General features: G+C 46.8%; 1 protein-coding gene across 2 annotated transcripts in view; it reads right to left on the bottom strand.

Annotated features, from left to right (window-relative positions):
• The window catches only part of LOC141146071 (CDC42 small effector protein 2-A), a 165,489-nt gene extending 159,444 nt beyond the window's left edge, over positions 1–6,045 (bottom strand). For both annotated transcript variants that reach the window (XM_073632838.1, XM_073632832.1), the window contains exon 1: positions 5,752–6,045. The gene's annotated coding sequence lies outside the window, so the exon portion shown is untranslated. The remainder of the gene's footprint in view (positions 1–5,751) is intronic.
• Positions 6,046–16,624: the final 10,579 nt, after the last annotated feature.

Raw genomic sequence — 16,624 nt, 5'->3', positions numbered from 1 at the left:
AACAGCTAGCAGGAAGAGAAGATGAAATACTCGAAATGCTCCAGCGGCTCGTGTCTCCTTCCCCCCTTTCCAGTATCTGTTAAAAGTGCTGAATTGTTAAGCCCGTTTGAGCGTTCAGAAAAAAGGGGCGGAGAGCTAAAGGTTCACTCCGCAGAGCTCAGTGAGGAGAGCTCTGACAGCTGATTGGAGTGACAGCACACAGGAACAGAGCTGAGGCTGTCAATCAGCTGGAGATCCCTCCCCTGTCACTTTTTTTTTACTGTTGCTAGATTGAAAGTTTTTGTTGGCCTAATAGACAAACAGAGTCACTTCCACCATAAATATATAACTTTTATTTTTACTTTTCAGATTTAGTTTTACTTAAAAAGTTTTAGCTAGAGTTTAAAAACTTTTTTTTTTGGTTTAGTTTTAGATAGTGCATTGATGAATTTAGCACAGCTGTCAACATTTGAACTGACATACTTGCCATCTATTGGACAGGTAATAGACAGAACAGGAGGCAAAGGGCACAGGCAGCAATAAAAAAGAAGAACTTATTCCAGTAGAGTGAGAAAGGATTATAACCTGTTTCAAGGCCATATTGCTGTTTCTGCTGCCATCTAATGTCTCTTTACTAAAGGCTCATTCACACTAAGTTTGGTCTCTGGAGAGTGATCTGCACTCGGATTGCTCTTCAGAGTGCATTCGACAGGTGGTGAGAAGGTGCTGTATCTCCTCCTCATTTCCTGCTTTGACCCCTAGAACCCTATACTAGCACACCGAACAACATGCATTGCAGAGCGGCCCCAGTCACTCGATTAGGTTGGGTATGCTGGCAATACCCTGGCAGAGGCAAGAGGGGATAGAATTCCTGCCAAGGCTTGTGTACACCCCAGCCACTGCCTCTGCAGCTAAAGGGGATAGCGGTTTAGAGGCAGGTAAAAGTGCAGCTTAACAGCAGGATTTTACTGCTCCCAGACTGCTAGTGCAAATGAGCCCTTTAGGTGTCAGACAAGACACAAAGAGTTTTGGCTGAAGGTGGGCTTTATTATTTCCATATGACTAATCAACTAACTCCACTAATTGGCTGTTGATCAATAATGGAAAAAACTAACACCCTCTACACAGCTTCATAGGTGGAAGACTAGGTCTACCATCAGAATCCTACTATATGGGTAAACCCTCTAAATGCCCTAAAAAATTAAAGGACTCATTCACATGTGAAAGTATTATTGATACCCCTCTGAAAAGTAATCTAATGTCTATAGAAATCGCACCCCGAAGTCGCCAAAAGTAGTACAGAAACTACTTTTGGAAATCGGTCGGTGCCAGTGCCGGCAATTGCGGCCGATTTGGCAATGCGATTTGTCAAATCGCATGCCAAATAGCTCCAATGTGAACCTGGGCTAAAGGTATTATAACAGACATTAAAGGGGGACTAAAGGGAAAAGAGGGAGGCTGAGGAGAGACTAAGAACTCTATGAAGGAGATAAAATAATACAAACTGCAGTGCTGGTATATATATACTATACAGTGGGGGAAATAATTGTTTGAACCCCCCTTCAGATTTTGTACGTTTGCCCACTTACAAAGAAATTAAGGGTCTATCGTTTTTATTATAGGTGTATTTTAAAATGATAGAGACAGAATATCAACCAAATATCCAGAAAAAACACGATACAAATGTTATAAATTGAGTTGCAGGTAAGTTAGTAAAATAAGTATTTGATCCCCTACCAACCAACAATAATTCTGGCTTCCACAGACTGGCTACAGAATGTGCTCATGTGGTACTCAGATTAGTCCTATCAATTTAAGAAGGTGCTCCTAATGACAACTCGATATGTGTATAAACGACACCTGTCCACAGAATCTCTTTCTTTCATTCAAACCTCACCATCATGGGCAAGACCAAAGAGCTATCTAAGGACGTTAGGGACAAGATTGTAAACCTCTACAAGGCTGGAATGGGCTACAAAACCATTAGCAAGAAGCTTGGTAAGAAGGAAACTGTTGGAGCGATTAATTGAATGAAAAAAATACAAATAACCATCAATTGCCCTCAGGTTGGAGCTCCATGCAAGATTTTGCCTCATGGGGTAAGGATGATCATGAGAAAAGTGAGGGATCAGCCCAGAACTACACGGGAGGAGCTTGTGAATGATATTAAGGCAGTTGGGACAACACTCACCAAACAAATCGTTGGCAACACAATACGCCGCCATGGATTGGAATCCTGCTGCGCCCACAAGGTCCTCCTCCTCAAGAAGGCACATGTACAGTCACGCCAATGAACATATAAATGATTCAGAGAAGGGTTGGGAAAAGTGCTGTGGTCAGATGAGACCAAATTTGAGCTTTTGGCATTAACTCGACTCATCGTGTTTGGGAGAAGAAAAACGCTGACTATGACCCTAAGAACACCATCCCTACAGTCCAGCACGGAGGTGGAAACATGATGCTTTGGGGCTGTTTCTCTGCTAATGGTACAGGCCAACTTTGCCGCATTATGGGATCTTCTCTAAATCCTTAAGGTTTCTTGGCTGTCGCTTGGTAACTCGAAGTTTCACCTCTCTCATACATTTTTCTATAGACTTAAGGTCTGGAGACTAGTTAGGCCACTCCATGACCTTAATGTGCTTTTTCTTGAGCCAATCCTTTGTTGCCTTGGTGGTATGTTTTGGGTCATTGTCATGCTGGAAAACCCATCCATGGCCCATCTTAAGTGTTCTGGCTGAGGGAAGAAGGTTCTCATCCAAGATTTTACAATACATGTATAGAGTTGCCACCTCATCCCTTTAAACCCAAACACACATGCATTACACAGGTTCTGAGGCGACTTTAATGCAGATAAGGTACCACGTGAGTTCAATTACCACCTTAATCAGCCTCAGAACCTGTGTAATTAATGTGTGTTCGGGTTTAAAGGGATGAGGTGGCAACTCTAGGCATGTATTGTAAAATCTTGGATGAGAACCTTCTTCCCTATTTTAGAGAAGATCTGTAAAGAAGAGTGGCCCAAAATCCCTCCTGAGATGTGTGCAAACCTGGTAACCAACTACAAGAAATGTCTTACCTCTGTGCTTGCCAACAAGGGTTTTCTCCACCAAGTCCTCAGTCAAGTTTTGCTTGGGGATCAAATACTAACTGAACTGCAACTTCATTTGTATCAATTGTGTTTTTTTCTGGATTTTTGGTTGATATACTGTCTCTATCTTTTAAGGGACATGAGCCCAGTTATTTTCTATGTTCCCTTATGCTGATCGACGTACATGGTGTGAATAAGCCCAGTTATTTTCACTGTCTCCTTGTGCTGATCAAGGGACATGGTATGAATGAGCCCAGTTATTTTCAATGTCTCCTTGTGCTGATCAAGGGACATGGTGTGAATGAGCCCAGTTATTTTCTATGTTACCTTGCGCTTATCAAGGGACATGGTTTGAAAGAGCTACATACATTCCTGCAATAATAACAGGCAGCCTAATGTGTATAGTTCCTCTGTAAATATCCATATTCACCCATAACACTCCAATCACAAGCATCATGCGTCTAGCACCTGTTCTATGGATATGGTTCTCTGCTCTATGCCTGCCCACTACACCTTCTGCAAAGCTCCAGGCTGCAGATCTGACAGCGGCAATAGAACTGCCCTGCACTGACTACAGCTGTATGCCATCAATGTATTACACTACACAACAGGCATGTTTATCTTTCATTATCTTTAATTAAAATAATAAACTTGATGAACCAGATCTATAATTATGATCAGTTTCCTCCCAAAATTCATATTCAATAAAAACAACTTTTATAGAGATGTGAGAATATAAAATTTGGCTATCAGTATTGTATACATCATGCTGTAAAGCGCTGTACAAACTATGTGCTATATAAATCCTATATAGTAATAGAACTAATGATGATGGACCCGTCTCCCAGCATACCATGAGTGTGGTATGTGTGTGCAGGGCCTGTCCTCCTAGCTGGGGAAGGTCCAGGTGTCATCTACAACACACAGCTATTTACTAAGGAGAGATCCCTGTTGTAGAACTCCCTAGGACACTGGCTGTGTAGAGTAGATGTGCTGTGTATGGATAATGATGTGTATAGATGGTCATCCACCTTGTAATGTAGAGATGTCAACAGGCAGGATGGGCTTACAAGTCCTCCCGCTATAGTGGGTGATGTGTCCTCCATGACTGTTCCCCCAGTGGAGTGGGGGGATGTGTCCTCCATGACTGTTCCCCCAGTGGAGTGGGGGGATGTGTCCTCCATGATTACCCACTACTGGGGGGACAATGTGGCCCCCCCCCCCAGTAGTGGGTGATGGTGTCCCCAATGATTGTCCCCCCCAGTAGTGAGTGATGGTGTCCTCCATGATTGTCCCCCCAATAGTGGGTGGTGTCCCCCATGATTATCCCCCCCCAGTAGTGAGTGATGGTGTCCCCCATGATTATCCACCCAATAGTGGGTGATGGTGTCCCCCATGATTATCCCCCCAATAGTGGGTGATGGTGTCCCCCATGATTATCCCCCCAATAGTGGGTGATGGTGTCCCCCATGATTATCCCCCCAATAGTGGGTGGTGGTGTCCCCCATAATTGTCCTTCCCAGTTGTGGGTGATGGTGTCCCCCATGATTGTCCCCCCAGTAGTGGGTAATGGTGTCCCCCATGATTATCCCCCCAATAGTGGGTGGTGGTGTCCCCCATGATTATCCCCCAATAGTGGCTGATGGTTTCCCCATGATTGTCCCCCCAGTAGTGAGTGATGGTTTCCCCATGATTGTCCCTCCAGTAGTGGGTGGTGTCCCCCATGATTGTCCCCTCAGTAGTGGGTAACGGTGTCCCCCCAGTAGTGGGTGATGGTGTCCCCCATGATTTTCCCCCCAGTAGTGGGTAATGGTGTCCCCCCAGTATAGTGGATGATGGTGTCCCCCCAGCAGTGGGTGATGGCGTCCCCCATGATTGTCCCCCCAGTATAGTGGATGATGGTGTCCCCCCAGTAGTGGGTGATGGTGTCCCCCATGATTGTCCCCCCAGTAGTGGGTGGTGTCCCCCATGATTGTCCTCCCAGTAATTGGTAATGGTGTCCCTCCCCAGTATAGTGGATGATGGTGTCCCCCCCCCAGTATAGTGGGTGACGGTGTCCCCCCAGTAGTGGGTGATGGTGTCCCCCCAGTAGTGGGTGGTGTCCCCCATGATTGTCCTCCCAGTAGTTGGTAATGGTGTCCCCCCAGTATAGTGGATGATGGTGTCCCCCCAGTAGTGGGTGGTGTCCCCCATGATTGTCCTCCCAGTAGTTGGTAATGGTGTCCCCCCAGTATAGTGGATGATGGTGTCCCCCCAGTAGTGGGTGATGGCGTCCCCCATGATTGTCCCCCCAGTATAGTGGATGATGGTGTCCCCCCAGTAGTGGGTGATGGCGTCCCCCATGATTGTCCCCCCCAGTATAGTGGATGATGGTGTCCCCCCAGTAGTGGGTGATGGTGTCCCCCATGATTGTCCTCCCAGTAGTTGGTAATGGTGTCCCCCCAGTATAGTGGATGATGGTGTTCTCCATGATTGATGGGAATGTGCCCGGGCGGTGTGACAGGCAGAGCCGGGCTGTCATCAGTACATAGCGGTGATCAGTGATGTGGGGGAAGTGATGATCCCAGGCAGGGATGTCCCCCCATATAGATCAGCACTGGTACAGGGCTAACCGGCTCTGGCACTGATGAAGGGGGTGATGATGCCCCCCTCCCCGGACAGGTCCATGATCCGTGTCTACTCACCGCTCCCCCTAAGGGTGATGAGATGTTGGGGATTTCCCGGGTCGATCAGTTCACAATGCCGCCCGCCCTGCTATCCAATGGCTGCACACAGCCCGGCACCGGCTTCACAGCGCCCAGGGAGGGAGGCGGGCAGAGAGCTGACACCGGCACCGCTCAGATCCCACACAGGGAGGGAGGAGGAGAGGAAGTGAAGATGGCTGCTACAGGCCGATTGAATGGCTGCAAATCTCCCCCTCCTCCCCTCCTCGGTGTGACTCAGTCTGTGATCACGGCTGCAGAGTGGGGAGGAGACAAAGACAGGCCGGGCTATGACAGCCCCGCTCTGCACTACACTCCGCCGCCACAGGTGGGCACAGGAGACACATTCCTCACTGAGGACCACACTGCACAGGACAGCCTGGGGACCACATACTGGTCATAGGAATACCTGGGGACCACACACTTCTCATAGAACTACCTGGGGATCACATACTGGTCATAGGAATACCTGGGGACCACACACTTCTCATAGAACTACCTGGGGACCACATACTGATCATAGGAATACCTGGGGACAACACACTTCTCATAGAACTACCTGGGGACCACATACTGATCATAGGAATACCTGGGGACAACACACTTCTCATAGAACTACCTGGGGATCACATACTGGTCATAGGAATACCTGGGGACAACACACTTCTCATAGAACTACCTGGGGACCACATACTGATCATAGGAATACCTGGGGACAACACACTTCTCATAGAACTACCTGGGGACCACATACTGATCATAGGAATACCTGGGGACAACACACTTCTCATAGAACTACCTGGGGATCACATACTGGTCATAGGAATACCTGGGGACAACACACTTCTCATAGAACTACCTGGGGACCACATACTGATCATAGGAATACCTGGGGACAACACACTTCTCATAGAACTACCTGGGGACCACATACTGATCATAGGAATACCTGGGGACAACACACTTCTCATAGAACTACCTGGGGACCACATACTGATCATAGGAATACCTGGGGACAACACACTTCTCATAGAACTACCTGGGGATCACATACTGGTCATAGGAATACCTGGGGACCACACACTTCTCATAGAACTACCTGGGGACCACATACTGGTCATAGGAATACCTGGGGACCACACACTTCTCATAGAACTACCTGGGGACCACATACTGATCATAGGAATACCTGGGGACCACACACTTCTCATAGAACTACCTGGGGACCACATACTGATCATAGGAATACCTGGGGACCACACACTTCTCATAGAACTACCTGGGGACCACATACTGGTCATAGGAATACCTGGGGACCACACACTTCTCATAGAACTACCTGGGGACCACATACTGATCATAGGAATACCTGGGGACCACACACTTCTCATAGAACTACCTGGGGACCACATACTGATCATAGGAATACCTGGGGACCACACACTTCTCATAGAACTACCTGGGGACCACATACTGGTCATAGGAATACCTGGGGACCACATACTGGTCATAGGAATACCTGGGGACCACATACTGGTCATAGGAATACCTGGGGACCACATACTGGTCATAGGAATACCTGGGGACCACATACTGGTCATAGGAATACCTGGGGACCACATACTGGTCATAGGAATACCTAGGGACCACACACTTCTCATAGAACTACCTGGGGACCACATACTGGTCATAGGAATACCTGGGGACCACACACTTCTCATAGAACTACCTGGAGACCACATACTGGTCATGGGAATACCTGGGGACCACATACTGATCATAGGAATACCTGGGGACCACACACTTCTCATAGAACTACCTGGGGACCACATACTGGTCATAGGAATACCTGGGGACCACGCACTTCTCATAGAACTACCTGGGGACCACATACTGATCATAGGAATACCTGGGGACCACACACTTCTCATAGAACTACCTGGGGACCACATACTGGTCATAGGAATACCTGGGGACCACACACTTCTCATAGAACTACCTGGGGACCACATACTGGTCATAGGAATACCTGGGGACCACATACTGGTCATAGGAATACCTGGGGACCACATACTGGTCATAGGAATACCTGGGGACCACATACTGGTCATAGGAATACCTAGGGACCACACACTTCTCATAGAACTACCTGGGGACCACATACTGGTCATAGGAATACCTGGGGACCACACACTTCTCATAGAACTACCTGGAGACCACATACTGGTCATGGGAATACCTGGGGACCACATACTGATCATAGGAATACCTGGGGACCACACACTTCTCATAGAACTACCTGGGGACCACATACTGGTCATAGGAATACCTGGGGACCACACACTTCTCATAGAACTACCTGGGGACCACATACTGGTCATGGGAATACCTGGGGACCACACACGTCTCATAGAACTACCTGGGGACCACATACTGGTCATAGGAATACCTGGGGACCACACACTTCTCATAGAACTACCTGGGGACCACATACTGGTCATAGGAATACCTGGGGACCACACACTTCTCATAGAACTACCTGGGGACCACATACTGGCCATAGGAATACCTAGGGACCACATACTAGTCATAGGAATACCTGGGGACCACATACTATTCATACAACTACCTGGGGACCACATACTAGCCATAGGAATGCCTGGGGACCACATATTAGTCATAGGAATGCCTGGGGACCACATACTAGACATAGGAATACCTGGGGACCACATACTGGTCATAGGAATACCTGGGGACCACATACTGGTCATAGGAATACCTGGGGGACCACATACTGGTCATAGGAATACCTGGGGGACCACATACTGGTCATAGGAATACCTGGGGACCACATACTGGTCATAGGAATACCTGGGGAGCACATACTAGTCATAGGAATACCTGGGGAGCACATACTAGTCATAGAAATACCTGGGGACCACATACTAGTCATAGGAATACCTGGGGACCACATACTAGTCATGGGAATACCTGGGGACCACACACTTCTCATAGAACTACCTGGGGACCACATTCTGGTAATAGAAATACCTGGGGACCACACACTTCTCATAGAACTACCTGGGGACCACACACTTCTCATAGAACTACCTGGGGACCACATACTGGTCATAGGAATACCTGGGGAGCACATACTAGTCATAGGAATACCTGGGGAGCACATACTAGTCATAGAAATACCTGGGGACCACATACTAGTCATAGGAATACCTGGGGACCACATACTAGTCATGGGAATACCTGGGGACCACACACTTCTCATAGAACTACCTGGGGACCACATTCTGGTAATAGAAATACCTGGGGACCACACACTTCTCATAGAACTACCTGGGAACCACACACTTCTCATAGAACTACCTGGGGACCACATACTGGTCGTAGGAATACCTGGGGACCACATACTAGTCATAGGAATACCTGGGGACCACATACTGATCATAGGAATACCTGGGGACCACACACTTCTCATAGAACTACCTGGGGACCACATACTGGTCATAGGAATACCTGGGGACCACGCACTTCTCATAGAACTACCTGGGGACCACATACTGATCATAGGAATACCTGGGGACCACACACTTCTCATAGAACTACCTGGGGACCACATACTGGTCATAGGAATACCTGGGGACCACACACTTCTCATAGAACTACCTGGGGACCACATACTGGTCATAGGAATACCTGGGGACCACATACTGGTCATAGGAATACCTGGGGACCACATACTGGTCATAGGAATACCTGGGGACCACATACTGGTCATAGGAATACCTAGGGACCACACACTTCTCATAGAACTACCTGGGGACCACATACTGGTCATAGGAATACCTGGGGACCACACACTTCTCATAGAACTACCTGGGGACCACATACTGGTCATGGGAATACCTGGGGACCACATACTGATCATAGGAATACCTGGGGACCACACACTTCTCATAGAACTACCTGGGGACCACATACTGGTCATAGGAATACCTGGGGACCACACACTTCTCATAGAACTACCTGGGGACCACATACTGGTCATGGGAATACCTGGGGACCACACACGTTTCATAGAACTACCTGGGGACCACATACTGGTCATAGGAATACCTGGGGACCACACACTTCTCATAGAACTACCTGGGGACCACATACTGGTCATAGGAATACCTGGGGACCACACACTTCTCATAGAACTACCTGGGGACCACATACTGGCCATAGGAATACCTAGGGACCACATACTAGTCATAGGAATACCTGGGGACCACATACTATTCATACAACTACCTGGGGACCACATACTAGCCATAGGAATGCCTGGGGACCACATACTAGTCATAGGAATACCTGGGGACCACATACTAGTCATAGGAATACCTGGGGACCACATACTATTCATAGGAATACCTGGGGACCACATACTAATTATAGGAATACCTGGGGACCACATACTATTCATAGAACTACCTGGGGACCACAAACACTGAGCATGGGACAGCCTGGGGACCACACACTATTCATACAACTACCTGGGGACCACACACTTCTCATAGAACTACCTGGGGACAGACAGACACTGAGCAAAGCACTGTAAGAAACAAAGAAAGGAGGCGCCTCTGGGTGCAGACTTAAAAACAATTTTAATAAAAAGAGCAGCAACAGAGATTGCACTCACATTTGTGTTGAGTTAAAAAGGCATATGAGAGTCCCAGATGTAACTGGAGGGGTCCGTGAGGTCAATCATCCCTGCCATGGATGTGTAATCAGACTGGTCTTTCAGATGCACTGTCTCCACCGGCCGGCAATGATGGAGGAGTACCAGAATGAAACTTGGAAGGCAAACAGCAATCCAGGCGAGGGGCGATTACATCACACACATGCGGAGCTTGACAAAGGAGTGCAGCCGTCATGCCATTCACGGCTTGCTGACTCAGGAAACGCGTCGCATGTGTGAGATGTCATCGCCCCTCGCCTGGATTGCTGTTTGCCTTCTAAGTCTCATTCTGGTATTCCTCCATCATTGCCGGCCGGTGGACACAGTGCATCTTAAAGACCAGTCTGATTACACATCCATGGCAGGGATGATTGACCTCACAGACTCCTCCAGTTACATCTGGGACTCTCATATGCCTTTTTAACTCAACACAAATGTGAGTGCAATCTCTGTTGCTGCTCTTTTTAAAAACAATTTTAATAAGTCTGCACCCAGAGGCGCCTCCTTTCTTTGTTTTTTACAGTGCTTTTTGGGAATATGGTTTCCATTCCCGTTGGAAGGCTGCAGTGAATGTGGGCTTTATACCTCATCATCAAATTTAGGCACACCATCATGGACTACTATTATCTTTTCTCATCCCTTGTTCCAGTTCATCATTTATATGCATAATATTGTCATTTATGTGGATTATTGCTTTTAACCTTTGCGCCAAACACTTGTTATACTGAGCAAAGCACAGCTTGAGGACCACATACTGCCCATAGAAGAGCCTGGGGACCATACACTTCCCAAAGGACAGCCTGAGGACCACACACTTCCCAAAGGACAGCCTGAGGACCACACACTTTCCACAGGGAAGTCTGAGGACCCCACCGTTCCCATAAGACAGCCTGAGGACCATACACTTTCCATAGGACAGCCTGAGGACCATACACTTTCCATAGGACAGCCAGAGGACCATACACTTTCCATAGGACAGCCAGAGGACCATACACTTTCCATAGGACAGCCAGAGGACCATACACTTTCCATAGCACAGCCTGGGGACCATACCCTTTCCATAGCACAGCCTGAGGACCACGCACTTCCCACAAGACAGCTTTAGTACCATAAACTTTCCATAGGACACCCTAAGGACCACACACTTCGCCATGGGACAGCCTGGGACCACATACTATTCATACAACTGCCTGGGGACCACAGACACTGAGCATGGGACAGCCTGGGGACCACATAGTTTTAATACAACTACCTGGGGACCACACACTTCTCATAGAACCTCCTGGGGAACACAGCTTGAGGACCACATACTGCCCATAGAAGAGCCTGGGGACCATACACTTCCCATAGGACACCGTGAGGACCACACACTTCGTATAGAACTACCTGGGGACCACATACACTGAGCATAGCACAGCTTGAGGACCACATACTGCCCTAGAAGAGCCCGAGGACCACACATTTCCCACAGGACAGCCTGAGGACCACACACTTCCCACAGGGAAGCCCGAAGACCACACACTTGCCATAAGACAGCCTGAGGACCAGACACTTCCCAAAGGACAGCCTGAGGACCATACACATTTCATAGGACACCCTGAGGACCAAACACTTCCCACAGGACTGCCTGAGAACTACACACTTCCCACGAGACAGCTTGAGGACCACACACTTCCCACGAGACAGCCTTGGGACCACAGATACTGATCACAGGATAGCCTGAGGACCACACACTTCCCATAGGACAGCCTGGGGATTACACACTTCCCACAGGACAGCCTGGGGATTGCAGACACTGAGCACAGGACAGCCTGGGGACCACACGTTTCCCATAAGACAACCTGGGGACCACAGACGTGGAGCATAGGACATCCTGGGGACCACAGACACTGAGCACAGGATGGCACGGGGACCACACACTTCCCGTAGGACAGCCTGGGGACCACAAACTTCCCGTAGGATATCCTGGGGACCACAGACACTTCACATAGGACAGCCTGAGGAACACACTCTTCTCATAGGACAGCCTGGGGACTGCACACTTCACATAGGACAGCCTGAGGAACACACTCTTCTCATAGCACAGCCTGGGGACTGCACACTTCCCATAGGACAGCCTGGGAACCACACACTTCTCATAGGACACCCTGGAGGCCAAAGACGCTGAGCTAAGGACAGCCTGGGGGCCAGAGGCATCATAAGACAGTCTGGGGATCAGAGACACCATAATACAGTCTGGGGACCAGAGACACCATAATACAGTCTGGGGACCGGAGACCTCATAATACAGTATGGGAACCAGAGACAACATAATACAGTCTAGGGACCATAAACACCTCCCACTGTACAGCCTGGGAATCAGAGACACCATTATACAGTCTGGGGACCAGAGATGCCATAACACAGTCTGGTGACCAGAAAACCATAAAATAATTTGGGGACCAAAGATGCCATAATATAGTCTGGTGACCAGAAAACCATAAAATAATTTGGGGACCAGAGACACCATAAAAAAAGTCTGGGGACCGGAGACACCATAATAGTCTGAGCAGGAAAGACACTTCACACTGTACAGCCTGAGGACCAGGGACATCATAATACAGCCTGGGGGCCAGAGACACTATAATACAGTCTGGGGACCGGAGACACTATAATACAGTCTGGGAATCAGACACCATAATACAGTCTAGGGACCAGATACACCTCCCACTATGCAGCCTCGGGACCAAGGACACCATTATACAGTCTGAGGACCAGAGATGCCATAATACAGTCTGGTGACCAGAGAAACCATAAAATAATGTGGTGACCAGAGACACTATAATACAGGCTGGGGACACACTTCCCACTGTACAGCCTGGGGACCAGGGACATCATAATACAGCCTGGGGACCAGAGACACTATAATACAGTCTGGGGACACACTTCCCACTGTACAGCCTGGGGACCAGAGACACCATAATACATTCTGGGGACCAGAGGCACCATAATACAGTCTGGGGACCAGAGACGCCATAATACAGTCTGGGGACCAGAGACACCATAATACAGTACTTAGGGAAGTCAGTCAAGTAATTGCCAGACCATTGTTCCTAATTTTTACTGACAGTCTACTGACTGGAATGGTACCAGCTGATTGGAGAAAAGCCAATGTAGCACCAATATTTAAAAAAGGGCCAAAATACATCCCTGGAAATTACAAACCAGTTAGCCTAACATCAATAGTATGCAAGCTCTTTGAGGAGATGATAAGGGACTATATACAAGATTTTAGTAATGAAAACGGTATCTTTAGCAGTAATCAGCATAGATTCATGAAGAATCGTTCTTGCCAAACCAATCTATTAACGTTCAATGAGGAGGTGAGATGCCATCTAGATAAAGGAAGGCCCGTAGACGTGGTGTATCTGGATTTTGCAAAAGCATTTGACACAGTTCCCCATAAACGTTTACTGTACAAAGTAAGGTCCTTTGGCATGGACCATAGGGTGAGTACATGGATTGAAAACTGGCTACAAGGGCAAGTTCACAAGGTGGTGATAAATGGGGAGTACTCAGAATGGTCAGGGTGGGTAGTGGGGTCCCCCAGAGTTCTGTACTGAGACCAATCCTATTTAATTTATTCATAAACGACCTGGAGTATGGGGTAAACAGCTCAATCTCTGTATTTGCGGACGACACTAAGCTAAGCAGGGCAATAACTTCTCAGCAGGAGGTTTAATGTAGGAAAATGTAAAATAATGCATTTGGGTGGCAAAAAATATGAATGCAATCTACTTACTAGGGGGTGAACCTCTGGGGGAATCTAGGATGGAAAAGGATCTGGGGGTCCTAGTAGATGATAGGCTCAGCAATGGCATGCAATGCCAAGCTGCTGCAAACAAAGCAGACAGAATATTGGCATGCATTAAAAAGGGGATTAACTCCAGAGATAAAGCGATAATTCTCCTGCTCTACAAGACTTTGGTCCAGCCTCACCTGGAGTATGCTGTCCACTTCTGGGCACCAGTCCTCAGGAAGGATGTGCTGGAAATGGAGCGAGTACAAAGAAGGGCAACAAAGCTAATAAAGGGTCTGGAGGATATTAGTTATGAAGAAAAGTTGCGAGCACTGAACTTTTTCTCTCTAGAGAAGAGACGCTTGAGAGGGGATATGATTTTAATATACAAATACCATACTGGTGACCCCACAATAGGGATAAAACTTTTTCGCGGAAGGGAGTTTAACCACTTGACCACTGGGCACTTAAACCCCCTTCCTAACCAGACCAATTTTCAGCTTTTGGTGCTCTCACATTTTGAATGACAATTACTCAGTCATGCAACACTGTACCCATATGAAATTTTTGTCCTTTTTTTCACACAAATAGAGCTTTATTTTGGTGGTATTTAATCACCACTGGGTTCTTTATTTTTTGCGCTATAAAAGAAAAAAGACCGAAAATTCTGTAAAAAAATAAATTTTTCTTCATTTCTGTTATAAAATTTTGCAAATTAGTAATTTTTCTTCATATATTTTGGCCAAAATTTATACCGCTACATATCTTTGGTAAAAATAACCCAAATCGGTGGATATTATTTGGTCTTTGTGAAAGTTATAGCGTCCACAAGCTATGGTGCGAATATCTGAAAATTGATCACACCTGAAGTACTGACGGCCTATCTAATTTCTTGAGACCCTAACATGCCAGAAAAGTACAAATACCCCCCAAATTACCCCTTTTTGGAAAGAAGACATTCCAAGGTATTTAGAAAGATGCATGGTGAGTTTTTGAAGTTGTCATTTTTTCCCACAATTCTTTGCAAATCAAGTTTTTTTTCTTTTACTTTTTTTTTTTTCACAAAATTGTCATATTAGCAGGTTATTTCTTACACTCCACATATGCATACCACAAATTACACCCCAAAACACATTCTGCTATTACTCCCGAGTACGACGATACCACATGTGTGAGACTTTTACACAGCGTGGCCACATACAGAGGCCCAACATGCAGGGGAGCACCTTCAGGCATTCTGGAGTGCCCAGGCCAATTCTGACATTTCTCTCCTACATGTAAAAATCATCATTTATTAGCTAGAAAATTACATAGAACCCCAAAACATTATATATGTTTTTTTTAGCAAAGACCCTAGAGAATACAATGGCGGTCGTTGCAACTTTTTATCTCACACGGTATTTGCGCAGCAATTTTTTTAACGCTTTTTTTTGGAAAAAAAAAATGTTTTGTGCTTTACAAAAACCAAAACAGTAAATTTAGCCCAATGTTTTTGCATAATGTGAAAGATGAAGTTACGCCGAGTAAATAGATACCCAACATGTCACCTTTCAAAATTGCATGCGCTTGTGGAATGGCGCCAAACTTTGCTACTCAAAAATCCCCATAGGCGACGCTTTAAAATTTTTTACTGGTTACATGTTTTGAGTTACAGAGGAGGTCTAGGGCCAAAATTTTTGTGCTCGCTCTACCGATCGCAGTGATACCTCACATGTGTGGTTTGAACACCGTTTTCATATGTGGGCGGGACTTACATATGCGTTCGCTTCTGCATGCAAGCACACAGGGACAGGGGTGCTTTAAAATTTTTTTTTTTTTTTTTTATTGTTCATTTTACTTTATTTATTTTTGTTTGATGCTTTTTTACAAACAAAAAAAAATTTTGACCACTTTTATTCCTATTACAAGGAATGTAAACATCCCTTGTAATTGGAATATGGCATGACAGGTCCTCTTTACAATGAGATATGGGGTCAATAAGACCCCACATCTCACCTCTAGGCTGGGAAGCCTGAAATAAAAAAAAAAAAAAAAAAAACGATCCTGGCTTCGATCGTAGCGGTGAGTCGGTAGAAGCAGCGGAGTGCGGCGGGAGGGGGGACATCCCCTCTCGCCTCCCATAAGAACGATCAAGCAGTGGAACAGCCACTATGATCGTTCTTATGGTGTAGGGAATCGCCGGCTGAAAAAGCTGATATCTGAATGATGCCTGTAGCTGCACCCATCATTCAGATATCCCCGCACAAAGTCAAGGACGTTGTATGACAGTCGGCGGGCGGGAAGTGGTTAAAACGTATTTTTTTTTTTTAACACAAAGTTGTCCATTTATACAATATTTC

This window comes from Aquarana catesbeiana, linkage group LG01 (assembly GCF_042186555.1).
Source record: "Aquarana catesbeiana isolate 2022-GZ linkage group LG01, ASM4218655v1, whole genome shotgun sequence".
Classification (NCBI taxonomy): Eukaryota; Metazoa; Chordata; class Amphibia; order Anura; family Ranidae; genus Aquarana; species Aquarana catesbeiana.
This window is presented reverse-complemented; position numbering and strand designations above follow the sequence as displayed.